Raw genomic sequence first — 18,853 nt, forward strand, 5'->3', positions numbered from 1 at the left:
CCTTCATTGCCAGCAAGTGTGCCACATCTCATGAGGTTTTGTCTCACAAGACTTTAAAATATTTCTTCTGTCCTTCTGGACAATGATTCCTACACTTCAGTTTATCAAAGAGCAGCTGGTTGAGTCTCCTGCTGGCTTTCATCTTCCTCACATATCCCTGCCCAGCAAAACTGTGATGTGATGAGCATTAATTAGATGCAGTTATATGAACCTTTGTTTCTATTGTATGTTACCCAGGGTGCTGAGGACAGTATTCTGTGGGCAGAAGGCTGACTCTGGTATCGATATTTAACTTTCAAATCCTTTTATGCTTTTATATCAGTAACACTCCAAAGAGAGTGACTTTGTCAGATATTTGCTCTGTTGCATTTAGAGCAACTACTGAAAAAGGAAGCCATTTTAGAATTGCTGGAAAAGAGTACAATTAATCAACTTTGTCTTTATAGATGACCTTGTACTTTTTGGCTTCCTTTTATAAAACTCAAGTTTGAATGACGGTAGGTTATTAGACCTGGTGGCCTTGGTATCATTGTTGCCAAATTAAGGCTGATTAACATTAGAAGACAATAAAAACTAATTTATAGAAACTGAAAAATGGCTTTTATCTAGGCAGTCAAATGTCATTTGATGGCAAAATCTGAAGGTTAAAATCACATAGGTCAGGAAAATAAGCAGTCAGTTTTGGTGGGTTTCAAAGAGTTGCTAAAGCTAAAATATAATTTTCTAAAAAGCTGCAGAAAAAATGATCACCAGCTGTCAGTGTAATAGAGAAAGAAGCTGCAAAATGAAAAGGTGAACACAGATGTATGTCAATTGCAACTACTGTGTCCTGCCTCACGGCAGGTACTCTCAATTCTGCCATAAGCATGTTTTCTCTGCATTTAGGCTAAAAACTGTAGATAATTAGGGATTGTTCTCCTGAAAACATAAGCCTATTTGAATACAGCATGCCATGGTGTCAGGAGAAACATCTTGTGCTTCTGTACACAGCATCAATGTGAGTTTTCCTTAGCCCAGGTTTTACAAGAGGGGAATCTTCACATTCTAGGAGAACTGAATGTAGCTAATAGCTTTTCAAGAATATTTTGATTAATTTGGAGTTAGAGTTTTCCTTGGGAATTAATTAGGCATTTGGGGAAGTTGTGATATCCTATTCTGGGATCTGGAAGGCTAAGGAGGAAACTGCCAAACTTTTCCAGAGGAATTAACCTCTTTCCTACAATCTTGGGTGTTGGAAGATTTTCTTTCTTGATTATATAATCCCTTGATATAATGCAATTGAATGAATACACAAGATCCAGTGAAGCTGTATTGTGCTGGACATTCCCTTGATGCTGAAGAAATGAATACATTCCAAAAAATCATTGGTAGTCATCCTAAATTGTTGTTTGATGCTGAATGTGGTTCCTAGGTAAGGCTGGTGGAATGACTCAAAGAGTTGGGGTTTTGGTTTTTGTTGACTGTCAGTTTGGCATTAAACCTGATGTCCCATTGTTGCCAAACTCTGTCAGTCTCAGAAAAGCAATGCTGACCTTGATATAGTTTTCTAATTTTTTTTTTCTCGCCCCTGTATTGCTGATAAATATCTTTGGCTGCATGAAGTGTTTCCCCAGGGACACTCCATCTTTCTTCAGGTTTTTTAATCCATGTTGATATGCAGATGCTGCTAAGCAGTTCATAATCACCTGTCTGTCTGTATTGTAAATGTGGCTCCAGAGCACAAATAGCATACAAACTGCTGGGTGACTGTATTCAAGACTTTTGATGATGCTTATTCATTCATTCAATCATATTTATTAAGCATTTACTGTGTAGAGAGCACTTTACTAAGCACTTGGGAGAGTACGGTACAGCAATAAATAGTCGCATTCACAAATTGGAAGCATTTCCCCAGTAGCTTGGAAACATTGAAAATATGAGCAGTCAGGTCCTTTATAAGATCTTTAAGTATGGTAGCATAATTGGGCACAACTTACTCTCCAGCCTTATTTCATTCCAATGTCAATGGAATCTATTGAGCATTGGAAGGCCACTACTACAGTCAGCAGAACAAGCTTCTATATCTACATTCTCCTAGTCATATTACAGCTTCTCATTTAATGTGATGTTGTATTTTGAATTTCATAATTAAATAATAGTTTAGTGGAATTTATCATTCTAATATCTAATCTGTCAAGACAGTTCCTATTTTCCAGTACTGCTGAAACAATTCTGGTTTGTAACATATATATCAATGGGAAAACATCCTTCAATTCAACCATTCATGATATAACAAATATTAAAGCAACATGATCCTGTTTTATCATTGGGGTATGTGTGTAATTTATATTTGGCTAGTTCTTACCTGAGAGAAAATGTTGAAAAAAGTAGCCAGATAAATTTTTTTAAAGCAGATTCCCATCACACACTCTAAAAAATGATATACATGCATTTCATTTGGAAGAATTATTAAGGTGGATAATATCATTTAACTGTTTAATGAACTCTGCCTAATGCAAAGCAATATAAATATTTGACCTTCCTGACAAAGACTGATGGATTGAGGCTGCATAGCATGATATCATTAGAATGTCAAATAACATCATTATTCATGATTATCAGGAGTTATTCAGGTGAAATGGCAAACCTAATGGAAAGCTATTATTTGTGTGTGGGCTGCAGTTTGACTGTCCTTGTCAAGTCAGTCGCTAGTTAGTGTTGAGGGGAGGGTAAGATACACATATTTATTTCACTATGAAGAATAATTAATACTGTAATTTTAACAAATGGAAGCTATTATAGGAAGTATTTCAGTAAATCAGATCATGTAATCTCCTTTTAGAAAGGACACTTAATACTTGACTAAATTCCAAGATCAACTTTCATTCTTATTTACTTGATTATTCCACATCCTTACATTTATAATTGGAGCAGCACTGTCAGTCTAATTTCCCCATTCAGCTGCCATCACCATCAAGGAAGAATACCATCCTGGGGGGTCTTGATCTGGCAGAACTATTTGGAAGTCCTATCATTTAAGGGGGTGAAGAAATCTCCTGAGTTCAGCTGGTCTGGGGGCTCCTGAAGATTTTGTCTTGTGACACAGGCTGAGCAATGGGAGCAAGAGGTGTCTAATGAAAAGAAGTTCTTTCTCCTCCCTCATATTTCCTGTCACATCCTTGTTCTTCCTGCTATGTGCAGATATGTATATATCTAATTTATTTACATTAATGTCTGTCTCCCCCTCTGGATTGTAAGCTCATTGTAGGCAGGGAATGTGTCTGTTATATTCCTATATTGCACTCTCCCAAGTGCTTAGTATAGTGCTCTGCACTCTGTAAGTACTCAATAAATACCATTGACTGACAGCTTCCTCTATTTGTAAGTAATTTTTTGTGTTTCTCTCTTCTATTATGTTGTAAGCTCTTGGAGGGCAGATGGTGTGCCTTATGCCTCTGGTATACTCTCAAATCAGCACAGTAAGATTCTCCCCTTATTTACAGACTATGCAAAAGCTTGTCCTGATCCTGTTGGAATGAGCAGAGGCCTGGTTAGAGGTCCCAGCTCCACCACCTGCCTGCTGTGGGACCTTTGGTAAATCATTTGACTTCTTAGTGCCTCATATCACTCTTTTTTTAAAATAAAAAATGGTATTAAGTGCTTACTAAGTGCCAGGAGGGGGGAGATACAAGATAATCAGGTAGTATTGATCCCCATTTTACAGGTGAGGTAACTGAGGTATAGAGAAGTTATGTGATTTGCCCAAGTTCACACAGCAGACATGTGGTGTAGCCAGGACTAGAACCCAGGTCCTTCTGACTCCTGGGCCCATGCTCCTTCCACTAGGCCATGCTGTTTCTCTAATCATCTCTAAAATGGGGATTAAATATCTTAAATATCTTCTCTCCCTCCCACTTAGACTGCGAGCCCCATGTACTAAGCGCTTAGTACAGTACTCTGCACACAGTAAGCACTCAATAAATACGATTGATTGATTGATATAGGACAGAGACTGAGTCTGACATGATTATCTTGTGTTGCAGTGCTTGGTAAATAATAAGCACTTAAAATATTCTTATTAATATTTGATGGCCTTGATCCGCCTTGCCTGGCCAACTTTCCTGGATGCTTGTACCTTAACAATCACTCCTGACCAGTTACTTTATACATCAGAAATAGTTAGGTGAATGTTGTATTCAAACATGTCATTTTATTTTGCAACTCTATGCTAAAGTGTGGAGGTCCAAGCTACATACTGAAATATGAACCAAGTTCCCAAAAGGTAGAACTTGCAGCATTTAAAAAAAAAACACAACCAAATTGGCAAGAGAGGCCAAATCAAATCGAATCCTGGAGGAATAGGCAAAAAATGATAAAATCTGGTCAATACCTGATAGGCCTCAGTATAGAGAACCTGAGAAGGAGGTTGACCTTTAAATGCCACCTCTGCCAGCCCCAAGAATTAGTTTATATGCTAGTTATTCTGTGATATGAAATTTTCAAAATGCTGACAAAGGAAAAATGAGTTATTTCAACTTATAAAGGTAAAGATCTATGAGTCTTTACCTCAGAGTTGAGGGGGGTCCTTGCTAGTTCATGATTTTACTTACCAGTAGCCATGCAGTGGTTAGAAACTGAGTCTTCAGAAGGAGAATGTGTATCCTGTTGTGGTTTCCCACTAGGGATCCACAACCCTGACAAACAGTTTGTCCCCGGATGCCTTGGTAAGACAAAAGGATAGCAAGGGAAGGTAACTTCTAAGCCGTGCACTGTTCCACCAGGTTGACAATTAAAAGGGTAGTATCCTGGTTTCTTGAGGTCCACTTAAGGAATCATGTGGAACAGCATGGCGTAGTGGATAGAGCACGGTCCTGGGAGGCAAAAGGTCATGGATTCTAATCGTGGCTCTGACACTTGTTTGCTGTTTGGTCTTGGCCAAGTCACTTCACTTCTCTGTGCCAGTTACTTCATCTGTAAAATAATAATAATGATGATGGTATTTGTTAAATGCTTACTATGTGCCAAACACTGTTTTAAGTGCTGGGGTCAATACAAGGTAATCAGGTTGTCCCACGTGGGGCTCACAGTCTTAATCCCCATTTTACAGATGAGATAACTGAGGCACAGAGAAGTTAAGTTACTTGCCCAAAGTCACACAGCTGATAAGTGGCAGAGTTGGGATTAGAACCCACGACCTCTGACTCCCAAGCCCGTGCTCTTGCCACTAAGTTGGCACATAGTAAGTGCTTAGCAAGTACCAAAATTATTATTATTACAGTGTCTGGCCATAGTAAGTGCTTAGCAAATACACAATTATTATTATTATTTTTTTCTCTACTCAAGTTCTTAGCTGTTCTTTCTAAGGAATTTTCTGACAAAGCTAATGAGGCGGATGGCTTGGGATTTCCTGGAAAAGAAGCAGCTCTGCTTCCATTTGTAAGACTCTCAGACTTTTCTTCCTGGGACCACTGCAGACTCTCCAGACTGGCTTGCACAGTGCATGGAGTAGTGCATGCCTTGGAGAGGAAAAACCCTCTAAGAACAGGTAGAGGGAACAAATGAGTATCTGATTTAGGCCCAAAGATAGATTCTGAGGGAGGAGATTCTAGCAACTTGGCTTCACATTTTACCTGTTGAGAAGCTAAAGGTTATTGCAGGGTAGGTTTTGCACTAACTCTGACGGTGGGTTTTGAATGGTTCGTTCTGTCGATTCAACCAATGGGGAGAAGGGTATGCACGGACTAGCTGTGGCATGTCCATTACACCTAGAGCAGATTTCTGATCAATGGACAAAACTCCCTGAGAGAGCCACTTGGAGACTCAAATTCTGGCCCAGCTTCAATTGGGTCAAGACCTTTATATACAGCAGACCGGGATTAGATCCTAGGTCCTTCTGACTCCCAGGCCATGCTGCTTCTGGAGCACGAGCTGTAGTAGGAAGTCAGGGAGGTAAGGAAGGAAGGGGCCTGGTGATTGAGTGCTTTAAAGTCAATGGTAAGGAGTTTCTGTTTGATGCAGAGGTGAATAGGAAACCACTGGAAATTCTTGAGGACTGGGGAGGCTTGGACTGAACATTGTTTTAGAAAAATGATCTGGGCAGCATAACCTAATCAGCAATGTCAGTGAAGAAGCTGATAAATTATTTCATTTATTTAAACTAATACTCCCTGTGTAGTCAATACCATTGTCAGTCAATTTCTACCTTAATTTAAGCCAATTTTATCTTGTCTGATCAGTGTATATGATCAACATTCATCTCCTAAACCTCCTTTATTTGCTTGAACACAGTTTTTAATCTCTTAGTCCTCTCTTTTCCTAGGCTAGGAAACCCAGCGTTTTTGGCCTTTCTTCATAATACCTACTTTCTGTCTCTGTAATCATTTTTATCACTTTGCTGGATCCTTTCCAGTTTTTCAACATCTTTCTTCAAGTACTGTGACCAAAACTATAAACACTATTCTAATAAATTGCAGAAGGATTACTTTGCAGCTTTTCTGTGTCATACTCTTGTCAAAATATCCCAGTAATGTATCAGGTTGATTTTTAAAAAACAATATGCATGGGCTAATAGAGCACGGGCCTGGTAGTCAGAAGGGTCTTGGTTGTAATCCTGGCTCTGCCACCCATCTGCTGTGTGACCTTGGGCAAGTCATTTAACTTCTCTGTGCCTCAGTTACTGCATCTGTAAAATGGGGATTAGGACTGTGAGCCCCCATGTGGGACAGGGACTATGTCCAACCTTGATTAGCCTGTCCCATTCATTCAATTGTATTTATTGAGCGCTTACTGTGTGCAGAGCACTGTACTAAGCACTTGGGAGAGTGCAATACAACAATAAACAGACATGTTCCCTGCCCACAATGTGTTTACAGTCCAGAAGGAGAGACAGACATTAATATAAATAAATTACAAGTATGTACATAAGTGCTGTGGGGTTGGCAGCGGGGATGACTAAAGGGAGCAAGTCAGGGAGATGCAGAAGAGAGTGGGAGAAGTGGAAAGGAGGATTTAGTCAGGGAAGGCCTCTTGGAGGAGATGTGCCTTCAGTAAGGCTTTGAAGAAGGGGGCTTTGAAGAAGGGGCGAGTAATTGTCATATTTGGGGGGGGGGGGGGGCGGCGTTCCAGGCCAGTGGCAGGACATGGGCAAGGGGTTGGTGCTGAGATTGATGGGATCTGTAGACAAATTATTCATTCAACCTGTAACAATTCACTAGCCAATAAATACTCCAGCACTTAGTACAATGCCTGGAACATAGCTTTATAAATACCATTAAAAAAAAAAAAACCTGCACACTTTTCTTCTAATACCAACCTACTCACTTTACCTTAGTCTCATCTCTCTCTCTGCCAACCCCTTGCCCATGTCCTCCCTATGGCCTGGAAATTCCTCCCAATTCATGTACAACAGACCACCACTTTCCCCACCTTCAAAGTCTTATTAAAATCATATCTCCTCCAAGTGGACTTCCCTAAATAATGCCTCATTTCCCCTACTCCCTCTCCCTTCTGCATCACCCAGGCATTTGGAGCTGCTGCTTTTAAGCAGTTGATATTCACCCCACCCTCATTCCCACAGCCCTCATGTACGTAGCTGTAATATATTTTAATGTTTCCCCCTCTTGACTGTAAGCTCTTTGAATGGGCCGGGAATATGTCTACCAACTGTGTTGTATTCTACTCCCTCAAAGTACTTTGCCCATACCACTGATTGATGTTTTGAATGGATGTCAGTCACCTGTTGTAAACAGGGAGCTGGATCAGATCTGGACTGTCCTTATCAGATTTTCGATCCTTTGTAAAATTGAGATGAAATAAATCCCTTCATATCTGTGTATTGCAGAGGAGGATAGACCAGTAAACAAATTTGGGAATATTTTCTAGGCCACTGCTTCAGTGAAGTAAGGGAAGGGTTACATGAAAAAGCAGCAGTATTCCCTTCTGCAGAGGCTCCTAAATTGTTCCCAAGCCTGCACTGATATAGTTAGCAATCCCAAGGTCGCAGGACACTCAGTGGACCATGGCATGGGGGGATTCATGGTTTTATCTGTGGCATGTTTGGAGCTACTGAAGGTAGAAATTTTCTCTTAAGAAACCAATCAATAATATTTACTGGACATGTACTGGGAACAGATGATTGTATTGAACAATTGGGAGAATATAATAAAAGTAGAAGAAAGTGAAAGTAGAAGCAGCTTGACTGATGGAAAGAGCACAGGCCTGGAAGTCAGAAGTACTGGGTTCTAATCCAGACTCTGCCATTCGTCTGCTGCGTGATCTTGGGCAAGTCACTTATCTACATCATCTGTAGAGTGGGGATTGACCGTGAGCCACATGTGGAACATGGACTGTGTATAACCTGATTATTTTGTATCTACTCCAGGGCTTAGATCAGTATTTGGCACATAGTAAGTGCTTAACAAACACCTTTAAATAAAAAAGAGCCCAGGCCTTGAAATTAAAGAGGTTCTAATCTCAATTCTGACACTTGCCTGCTCTGTGACCTTGGTGGACAAATAACTTAATTGTTCTATGCCTCAGTTTCCTCTTCCTTAAAATGAGGATTCAAAATCTGTTCTCCCTCCTACTAAGACAGTGATTCCTCTGTGGGGCCAGGACTGTATCCTGTCTGCTTAATCTTCTAACAACCCCAGTATTTAGTATGGTGTGGGGCACACAATAAGCACATAACAAATACTATTATTATTATTATTATTATCATTATTAAGTCCAGTACTGATCTATTCCTTGCAAGTAGCATGGCCTAGTGGATAAAGCTTGGGCCTGGGAGCCAGAGATACTGGGTTCTAATCCTGGCTCCACCACTTGCCTGCTGTGTGACCTTGAGCAAATCATTTTTCTCTGTGACTCAGTTTCCTCAATTGCCAAATGGGGAATCAATACCTGTTCTCCCCCCTATTTAGATTGTGAGCCACATGTGGGGCATGTTCATTATCTGGCCTGATTAATTTATATCTATCCCAATGCTTAGAACAGTGTATTACACATAGTAAGCGTTTAACAAATACCATTTTTTAAAAAATCTCTTGGATAATTGAATTTGGCATATTTTACCTACTCCTGTCCTCTTTTACACATTTAAAGATTTCAGTAATCAATCACTGGTATTTATTGAGCACTTACTATATGCAGAGCATTATACAAAGTGCTTGGGAGAGTACAGTAGACTCAGCAGTCATTGATAACAAGATTACAGTCTAGAGGGGGCAAGAATAAGTAGTTATATTGTAGGCAGGGAGATCCTTGGAACAAGTATGATGTTCTTTCCTAACGTTTGCAGTGGGGATAGGGGCAAGATGAAGAAATTATTTTAATAAAAGGACACAGTAGTAGTCCACTTTCTGAGACCTATCCCAGGAACCCTGAGGGAAGCACATCATCCAGATTGGTAGAGAGGATTTCAGGCTTTCTCATACCATTCATTCCCTCATTGATAGTCAAGGTGAACTTAAGGCAGTCGAACAAAGGGCAGCCCAGACACTCTAGCAGGAAAGTGGGATGGTGATAGTCAGGTCCGCAGCATCCAGAAATGGCAGTTGCAATGAAACATACTCTTCAGGCAGCCAGGAGATTGCTGCCCTGGATAAAGGCTCGACTGTCTTGTTGGCATGAGCCAGACGTGGTATTCTCAAGGTGCATCAAGATTAGAAATGCCAGTCAGTAACTTTGGTATTATCCTTGACTCCTCTCTGTCATTCAAATCACATATTCAATCTGTCACTAAATCCTGTCAGTCCCACCTATTCATTCATTCAATCATACTTATTGAGCGCTTACTGCGTGCAGAGCACTGTATTAAGCACTTGGGAAGTACAAATCGGCAACATATAGAGATGGTCCCTACCCAACAGTGGGCTCACAGTCTAGAAGGGGGGAGACAGACAATAAAACAAAACAAGTATACAGGTGTCCATACCATCAGAATTAATAGAATTATAGCTATATACACATCATTAATAAAATAGAGTAATAAATATGTACAAATATACACAAGTGCTGTGGGGAGGGGAAGGGGGTGCACAAGGGGATACACCTACACAACATTGCTAAAATCCGTCCTTTCCTGTCCATCCAAACTGCTACTATGTTAATACAATCACTCATCCTATCCTTCCTGGATTACTGAATTAGCCTCCTTACTGACCTCCCAGCCTCCTATTTCCTCCCACTCCAGTCCATACTTCACTCTACTGTCCAGATAATTTTTCTACAGAAATGTTCAGGACATGTTTCTCCACTCCTCAAAAAATTCCAGTGGTTGCCCACCCACCTTCATATCAAACAAAAATGCCTCACCATTGGATTTAAAGAACTCCATTGCCTTGCCCCCTCCTACCTCACCTCACTTCTCTCCTTCTACAACCTAGCCCACACACTTCACTCCTCTACTGCTAACCTCACTGTGCCTTGATCTCACCTGTTTCACCGCCAACCGCTTGCCCATTTTCTTCCTCTGGCCTGGAATGCCCTTCCTCCTCAAATCTAACAATCTCTCTCCCCACCTTCAATGCCTTATTGAAGGCACATCTCCTCCAAGAGGCCTTCCCAGACTAAACCCCACTTTTCCTCATCTCTGACTCCCTTCTGTGTCACCCTGACTTGCTCCCTTTATTCTTCCTCCCTCCCAGCCCCACAACACTTATGTATATATCTGTAACTTTATTTGTATTGATGTCTGTCTCCCCACCTCTAGACTCTAAACTCATTGTGGGAGGGAATGTCACCATATATTGTTGTGTTGTACTTTTCCAAGTGCTTAGTACAGTGATCTGCACACAGTAAAGGTCTCAATAAATGATTGAATGAAAGAAGCAGTGTGGTGGAATGTATAGAGCATGGGCTGGGGAATCAGAAGGACATGGGTTCTAATCCCAGCTCTGCCACTTGTCTGCTGCGTGACCTTGGGCAAGTCATTTGATTTATCTGTGCCTCAGTTACTTCATCTGTAAAATGAACTCTACATGGGACAGGGACTGTGTCTAACCCGATTTGTCTGTATCCATCCCCAGTGCTTAATACAGTGCCTGGCACATAGTAAGTGCTTAACAAATACCAGTAGTGTTATTATTATGTTTTCACAATCCCCCTTTTGTTACCTTTGTGGTGGGGGGAGGGGAGAGATGCCTTGGAGCACACTACATGCTTAGAGTTTTTTTTTGTTTTTGTTTTTTGGGTTTTTTTTTTCCAAACCTGCCCTGCCTTTTGCTAAAGCTTTTCTCCTATCTACAGCAATGTGAATCTTTGGGTAAGACCATATAGTTGGAACAAAATGTAAATCTTGGCTACCCCTAAGTTTTCAAAACTGCTCTCTCACAGCTATGATGCTTATGCAGGCATTTCAATTTCCATATATATATGGAAATTATATATGTTATGAATAAGGACAATCATAACTCATTAAGTTTCATTTTAAGCTGGCTCAATCTACTTCAATTTTCCCATCTCATCAAGCAAGCCAGTATATGAATACCCTGTTGAGCTAAAGCAATGAGCTTGTGAATGGAAACCTTTCAAATCAAATTACCAGGAAGCAACCGTACTGATTCTCTAAAATGCAACCTTACTTTTTGATGTAAGGATGTTATTTTAACACAGGGACCCCTGGAAGGCAGTTCAAATTGCTAAACTGAACTGGGCTTTAGCTTGCTAGGTACCCCATCCTCAAAGGCTAGTAAAGGGCAATCTAGTGCAAGTAGACCTGCAAGACGTTTGCAGTAGAATGGCTTTAGCAGGCAAAGACATGTTTTAATTAGGCTACACTTTTGACATCACAGGATCCCTCTTTGGTTAATATCTTAGTTGAGCTCAGTTTGAGACATTTGGTAAGATAATGATTTCCTTAAAGCATACAAACTCATTTTCTGTTTTGAAAATCCAGGAACTAATGCAGGCATTTGAGTGATGTTATTGTACCATTCATAACAGGCACCCAGTACCACTAGAAACAACCCAAGCACTGTGTTTGCAAATCATAGATGGTTTTCTGGACAGTGGGTACTACTAGGCAGAGCTCATCATAATTTCAGGCACATTGATACCTGCTAGTGATGAGCCAGTTGTTTTCAAAAACAGTGAATAACTAAATCTGATATTCCAATTAAAATCATCTTTGGACTGGCAGCAAAAAACCCCACCAGACTGATGGAAATACTTATGTAATGATTTCATATTCTTTTAAATACATGCCAATATGGAATATTTGTGTTAGAATATATATTCTATTTATTCTAATAATATTCTACTATTTCCATTAATAGAACGGGAATATTCTATTAACCTTTCATACAGGAGCAGTCTCCCCCTCCAATACTGTTTTAAGCTTCAGTTTATCCCTCAATTTAAATTAACAATTTATATTAATTGAAAATATCAAAGGGGTCCCCATGGTTGGAGATGCATTTTTCAACTAAAATAAGATTAAACAAATTCTCTCCAAAGGCCCAGATAACCAAAATCGAGAGAGGCGGAGAACACCACAGCCTCCCCAGTGTAGTGACTGAAGCAAACGAATCTTTGGCATAGCTGCTTTTTTTCTTTTTTAAGAAAATGTTCTTAACTAAGCACTTACTATATTCCAAGCAATGTGCTAAGCTCTAGGATAGATATACTATAAGCAGATCGAACACCATCCTTGTCCCACCAGTGGCTCATGGTGAAAGGGGAAAAGAAAACAGCCATTGAATCCCCATTTTTACAGATGAGGAAAATGACACACAGTAAAGTTGTGACTTGTCCAAAGTCCTTGATTCCCAGGCTCACGCTTTTTTTCACTGAGGACGTGCTGCCTCATTTAAATGTTGGCTTCCCTACTACAAAGGCCAGAGCACTGAGGTCCAGAGTGCCTGTGTTTAGAAAATTAGTTAACCAGGGAATTGGGGATGCTTTGGGGACCCTGTAGGCCTATTCCTCAGTTTTGGAGAGCTTCAAAGGATCCCCTCACCTTCTGAAATAAGGAATTGGTTCCATGTTGCAAGTCTGTTGAGGCCATCCCAAGCCCTACATTATCCTGGAGTACTGTTTTGGACCTTAGTGCTGTTTCTTTCACGAGAAGCAGCATGGCCCGGTGGAAAGAGCACGGGCTTTGGAGTCAGAGGTCATGGGTTCGAATCCCGACTCCGCCACGTCTGCTGTGTGATCTTGGGCAAGTCACTTAACTTCTCTGGGCCTCAGTTACCTCATCTGTAAAATGGGGATTAAGACTGTGAGCCCCATGTGGGACAACCTGATCAGCCTGTATCCTCCCCAGCGCTTAGAACAGTGCTTTGCACATAGTAAGCGCTTAACAAATGCCAATTATTATTATTATTATTATTATTATTATTATTCTAGCAGAACCTCATAGTGTCAATCGGAAACAGTGCTCAGGGGCTGCTTTCATGTATTTGCCCTGGTAGCAGAATCACTGCCAGCCCAATGGCAGTGATGAGCCCAGCCCCTAAATGGGAAGGTTCATTCTCAGATGCCAGAGGATCAGGGAAGGCGTGCCCTAGGTAGTGACAGTGAATTTTCAGTATCTCCTACAGGAGGCATTCCCTAAGAATGTAAGCTCATCGTGAGCAGGGAACGTGTCTTCCAACTCTGTTACATTGTTATATTGTACTTTCCCAAGCACATAGTACAGTGCTCTGTGCTCAGTAAGCACTCAGTAAATCCGATTGATTGAATTTCTCCTCTCCCTCAGTTTTATCCCCCAGCTACCACTCCAGGATTTGGTGCCAACCATGCATTTATATGCTTCACAACCAACTTCTGAATTTACCATATCACTCACCTACATATCCACTTCCCTTCTTACCCTCGACTAACTACATATCCATTTTTCCTTTATCTAAATTTTTTGTGTCTTTCAACCCCAATAATGATAATAATGGTATTTAAGCACTTACTATGTGTCAAGTACTGTTCTAAATGCTGGGGTAGATACAGGGTAATCAGGTTGTCCCACATGTGGCTTACAGTCTTAATCCCCATTTTATACATGAGAGAACTGAGGCACAGGGAAGTTAAGTGGCTTGCCCAAGGTCACACAGCAGACAAGTGGCGGAGCTGGGATTAGAACCCACATCCTCTGACTCCCAAGGCTGTGCTCTTTCCACTAAGCCACGTTGCTTCTCAATAGATTGTAGACTTGTCAAGAGAGGGGGACCCTATTTACATTTATCTCAGATGTACTCTCCCAAGTGGTTAGTACCTTACTCTGCCCACAGTAGGGTGCTCAATGAATACTGTTGATTGATTGATATATTGTTAGAACAAAACAGCCTCGTAGATATTCAACTTGATATGGAGCTTTATGACCTTTGTCAGCACAGTGACTAATAGTCTTCCTTGGGCTATGCTGGCTATTTTTAGCCTGTTTTCTATCTCCTGAATCCATTCATGCCAAGGGGTACTGTTGGAGTCACATGACCAGGGGTGGAGCTACCCAGATCTCCACCTGCTATTTATTTTTGTGCCTGTCCAATAACTTCCAAACAGTAGTGTTCAATTTATGTTTTTTATTCTATTTCATTATTCTAAAGTTTGGTAGGACCATTTTTCCAATTTGTCAGTCATTGAAAGTTTTAATAACCCTGCCCAATTCAGTATTATCTGCAAATTTGAGAGCAAACACCCAATTCATTAATATGACATCAATAAAGACATCTAATAGAAATGTTGTAAGGGATGACTTTTGTGAGACAGAAGCCTAAGTGAAGCATAGACAGATTACATCTATTGTTTCTCACTTGTCTCTGTGGAATAATCATCCATTCTTGGAGATTAAATTTGTCTGACGTGAATTTTTCTTCTTGGAGCCTTGATAATGTGACTAGAATTTCATGTTTGCATTTCTTGCTTTTTTTTCAAATTGAAGGGACAGAAGTAGTGCACTTAAGGTTTTTTTTCTAGAGAAGAACCCCAGCTAGAGTTGTAATTCGGTATTGCAAAGTGGTATTGCTTCCAATGATCATTAACACTCTTTTCCCTTCCTTAATATAGTATTTGTTTTAATGAGTTCTTATTTTATTAGTGGCAAATGGTCTTCCAGTTACCCTCATGACTCTCATTATAAGCCTTGCAAGCTCAATCAAAATTTCCATTGTTAGGATGGTTTCGTTTACTCAGTTTATCCAGTTATTTCCGTAAACTCTCCACTTTACCTTTGAAGACAAGGTCTACAAGTTGTTTGCTACTTCCTTGTTTTTCAACGCATTGAGAAGGAATCAAAAGATGAAAAGCATAGGACATGTAGGAAGAGAAATTGAATATATAAATGAGAAAGTTTTAAAAGAATGCCATTCTATTAAACTCTAAAGAACATTAATCATGACTTTGTGTGATTTAATTTTAATAATATAATAAATAATATTAAATTATTTTTCTTGAGTAACTTACCATATATTTTGATATCTCGTACTACTAGGTTGTAGCATTCTACATTGTAAACTCCTTGAAGGCAGGGATAATGTCTACTAATTATTTTGTACCTTTCAGGTGTTCAGTACTGTGCTTTGCAAGTCAGTGATACTCTTGATTGATTACTGTGAAATAGTGCTTGGGGCAGGTAATCAAGTGTAATTTTATTCTAAAAATCAAGTCTAATATAATAGATTAGAACATACACTTCCCTAAAGTATATGTCAATCACTCAGTTTGGAAGAATTAGAAAAGTATATATGGAATATGCAAAGTTTATATTTTTCTAAAATTCAGTGTCAACATTTCACTCTTTGAAAGATAATTGCGTGTGTGTATATATCAAAATTGAGCATGTTCTTTAATAGAAATGTAATTATAGGAACCTTTAAAATAGCTGTGTGTAATATAGCTCCCCCAAATCTTTGATAGTCTAATTCAGATTTTAAAACAGGTACTGTTGTAATGGAACTTGTAGTTATGTTTCTGCTGTAGTAAATTTTAAGGAAATCAATAACAGTATAAAGAGAAAATTAGTAGCTACCTCAACTATCTCAGTACTAATGTACTTTTTTATCTCGAAGGGGCTGATGGTTATAAAATGAAATGCATTTAAATACATAGCTAAAGATGATTAAAATATCATACAGGACCAAAGCGCTTGAGCTGTAGATATTCATTAAACTGACCATTAATATCTTGTGATAAAAAGGAATATTACTGCATTCATAAATTTTGTATGCAGATTTTATTAAGCTGGCACTTTATAGGAATTGATTCCTTGACATCTTCTGACTTTGGATGTAGATAATATTGTCTCATATGAGTTTTCTATAATCCATGAATTCTGTTTGACTGTTTCTACCTAGTTGTTAGGTTTTTTTCTGGATAACAATAATTTCAATCACTGAGTAATCAGGGAAAAAAAACAGCCTTCTTATGAAGTATTGTAATGTTTCTGCATTTCCATTATAACCACTTTTTTGCTGGGGCTAATACTTTGATCAGACTCCACGCTTTACATTTTGACCAGTTAATGAAGTATATCACTGCCCCCCTTTTAATGGAAATGATAATATAATCCAGACAATAAATTTCTAATTGTTTCTTTGAAAATTTAATAATTTAATGCATCTTTCCCCCTACTCCCTCTTTTCAGTGGGTTTTGCTGGAGAGCAACTTGACAATTCATTTTATTTTATACATTCTTTAACATTAGTGTTACTGTAATGATGATAAATTCAGTGACTTTTGATCTAGTTCTCCTACTCCATACTCCTGCTTCACTTGTGAAGTCGCCTTTGAAATCAACAGGAGTCCCATGATTGACAAGGCAGGTGCTTTCCAGGAAAGGGGAGCTGAATGCATTGTTGCTTATTCAACTGTCTCAATTATTCAGGTCAGAGTATACAGTGCAAGAATATACACTCCCCCCCCCACCCCTGTACCTTTTTTCCTTCTCTCTCTCCTGCTTTTCACTCTTTGGTTATTTCACTGCTCATTAGCACCTGCATTCAAGGAGTGAGGGAAAGGAACCAGAACACAAATTAATCAAGCTTATCTCTTCGTATTGGTTTAGGAAAAAGGCCATTGAAACCAGTGGTTGGTGAAGATTTGGATTTTCTAGGAATTTCAAGTGTCCATGATATCGATATCTTTTAATAAATTTCATCTGATGAACAGCATGAAACATCAAGTTCTGTAAAATTATTATTATAGGTTTGTATAACAGATTTTTAGTGACTTATTGAAAATCATGTATTTCCATTGGACCCATTTTCAAATAAATTGTGAAATGGACTAGTATTCCAAATCTGAAGATGGTCAGTTCTGATTTTGTCTCTGCTGGAAAAGATGTGAATAATTCCAGTAATGCAGTAAGCGCTTAATAAATGCCACCATTATTATTATTATTATTAATCAAGTTCAAATAAGATGCTATAAAAAAGGAATATGAGTTGTGAGATAGTAAATTTATGGCACCCTAAGTGTTTTAACATAAGTCCTTGACTTTTAAGAACTAGGAATTAGAAAGATCCTCAGTACTATTCAACTGTTTTTCCATAGTAATCACCAATCAACAAATCCTATAGGTTTTGGAAATGTGTTCCTTTTGGAACTTGTTCTTCAATACTTTGTACAACAAAAGTAGCAGCATGGCTCAGTGGAAAGAGCCCAGGCTTTGGAGTCAGAGGCCATGGGTTCAAATCCCGGTTCCGCCACTTGTCAGCTGTGTGACTTTGGGCAAGTCACTTCACTTCTCTGTGCCTCAGTTACCTCATCTGGAAAATGGGGATTAAGACTGTGAGCCCCCTGTGGGACAACCTGATTACCTTGTATCCTCCCCAGCGCTTAGAACAGTGCTTTGCACATAGTAAGCACTTAACAAATACCATTATTATTATTATTAACAAAATTATAATGTCCTTGTATCTAGGAAAACCCCCTAGAGTTTGTTTCTTCAGAACATAGTTTTACATCGTAACATGCATTGCATTTTTAAAATTATATATTCAGTTTTGCCATTCTACTTTATTAATATGAATGAACTGTGACACCTTAAACTTTACCAGTAATGATTTGCACATATATCAAAGCCTACACTACTCTCTCTTGTGACCTCTTATCATGGTTTTCCACCTACCCTAGCCCCACCTCACACATGCCCAAACATAACGCATTAAGACACTCAAACCTATCTCTGGCAGATGAAAAAAATCTAGAACTCTGGAACTTGTCTTGGGCTTTAGAATGATTCAGATGCTGTGTTTAAAAAAAAAAAAAGCCACATTGTTTTCTCCAGGACTAGGACTGAACATTTCAAAAACTTCATATAATAAAATGCATGTATCACCCTGTGGTTGTAACCTTCGTCTCATTGGAATGAAACACGGAGGAAATGAAAGTATTTCTGCTGGAGATTCTCAGGCCTAAATCCCAGACAAAATAGCCCCAGGAGTCATTTTAGGACCGTTTAGATCCCATGTAGCCTTAGCTGAGTCCTAAAGCCCTCCAAAATGGTAGACAGGGTGTACTGAGCAGTAGTAAGTAACCCAAAGTGCCTGCACTCCTATTACTACCATCACCCCCTCATCTGAAACCCCCCAAAGGTAAGGGGGAGTGGGGGTCATTGGAGGCTAGCCAAGAGGAATGTTCTCTCCTGCTCCCACTGCTCTGCAGGTCCCTGTGCCTACCTGGCACCCAGAGCTTTTCCTCCATCTCCTACCACAGGCAGACACCAAGATCTGAAATTTCTATAACATTTAATAGTCTTATGAATTTAGCAACAGTAAAAAGAATTATGGTTTAAACTGCCTTTCCCTGCTGTAGCACTCTTCCCCCCCAAGACCCTCCTCTATACATTTATTCATTCATTCAATCATATTTGAGTGCTTACTGTGTGCAGAGCACTGTACTAAGTGTTTGGAAAGTACAATTCGGTAACAGATAGAGACAA

At 39.5% G+C, this 18,853-nt stretch overlaps 1 protein-coding gene across 4 annotated transcripts in view; it reads left to right on the top strand.

The window, feature by feature from the left end:
* Positions 1 to 18,853, top strand: part of FHIT (fragile histidine triad diadenosine triphosphatase) — a 1,410,080-nt gene that overhangs the window by 561,780 nt on the left and 829,447 nt on the right. The window lies entirely within an intron of this gene.

The sequence above is a fragment of the Tachyglossus aculeatus genome, chromosome X1 (assembly GCF_015852505.1).
Source record: "Tachyglossus aculeatus isolate mTacAcu1 chromosome X1, mTacAcu1.pri, whole genome shotgun sequence".
NCBI lineage: Eukaryota > Metazoa > Chordata > Mammalia > Monotremata > Tachyglossidae > Tachyglossus > Tachyglossus aculeatus.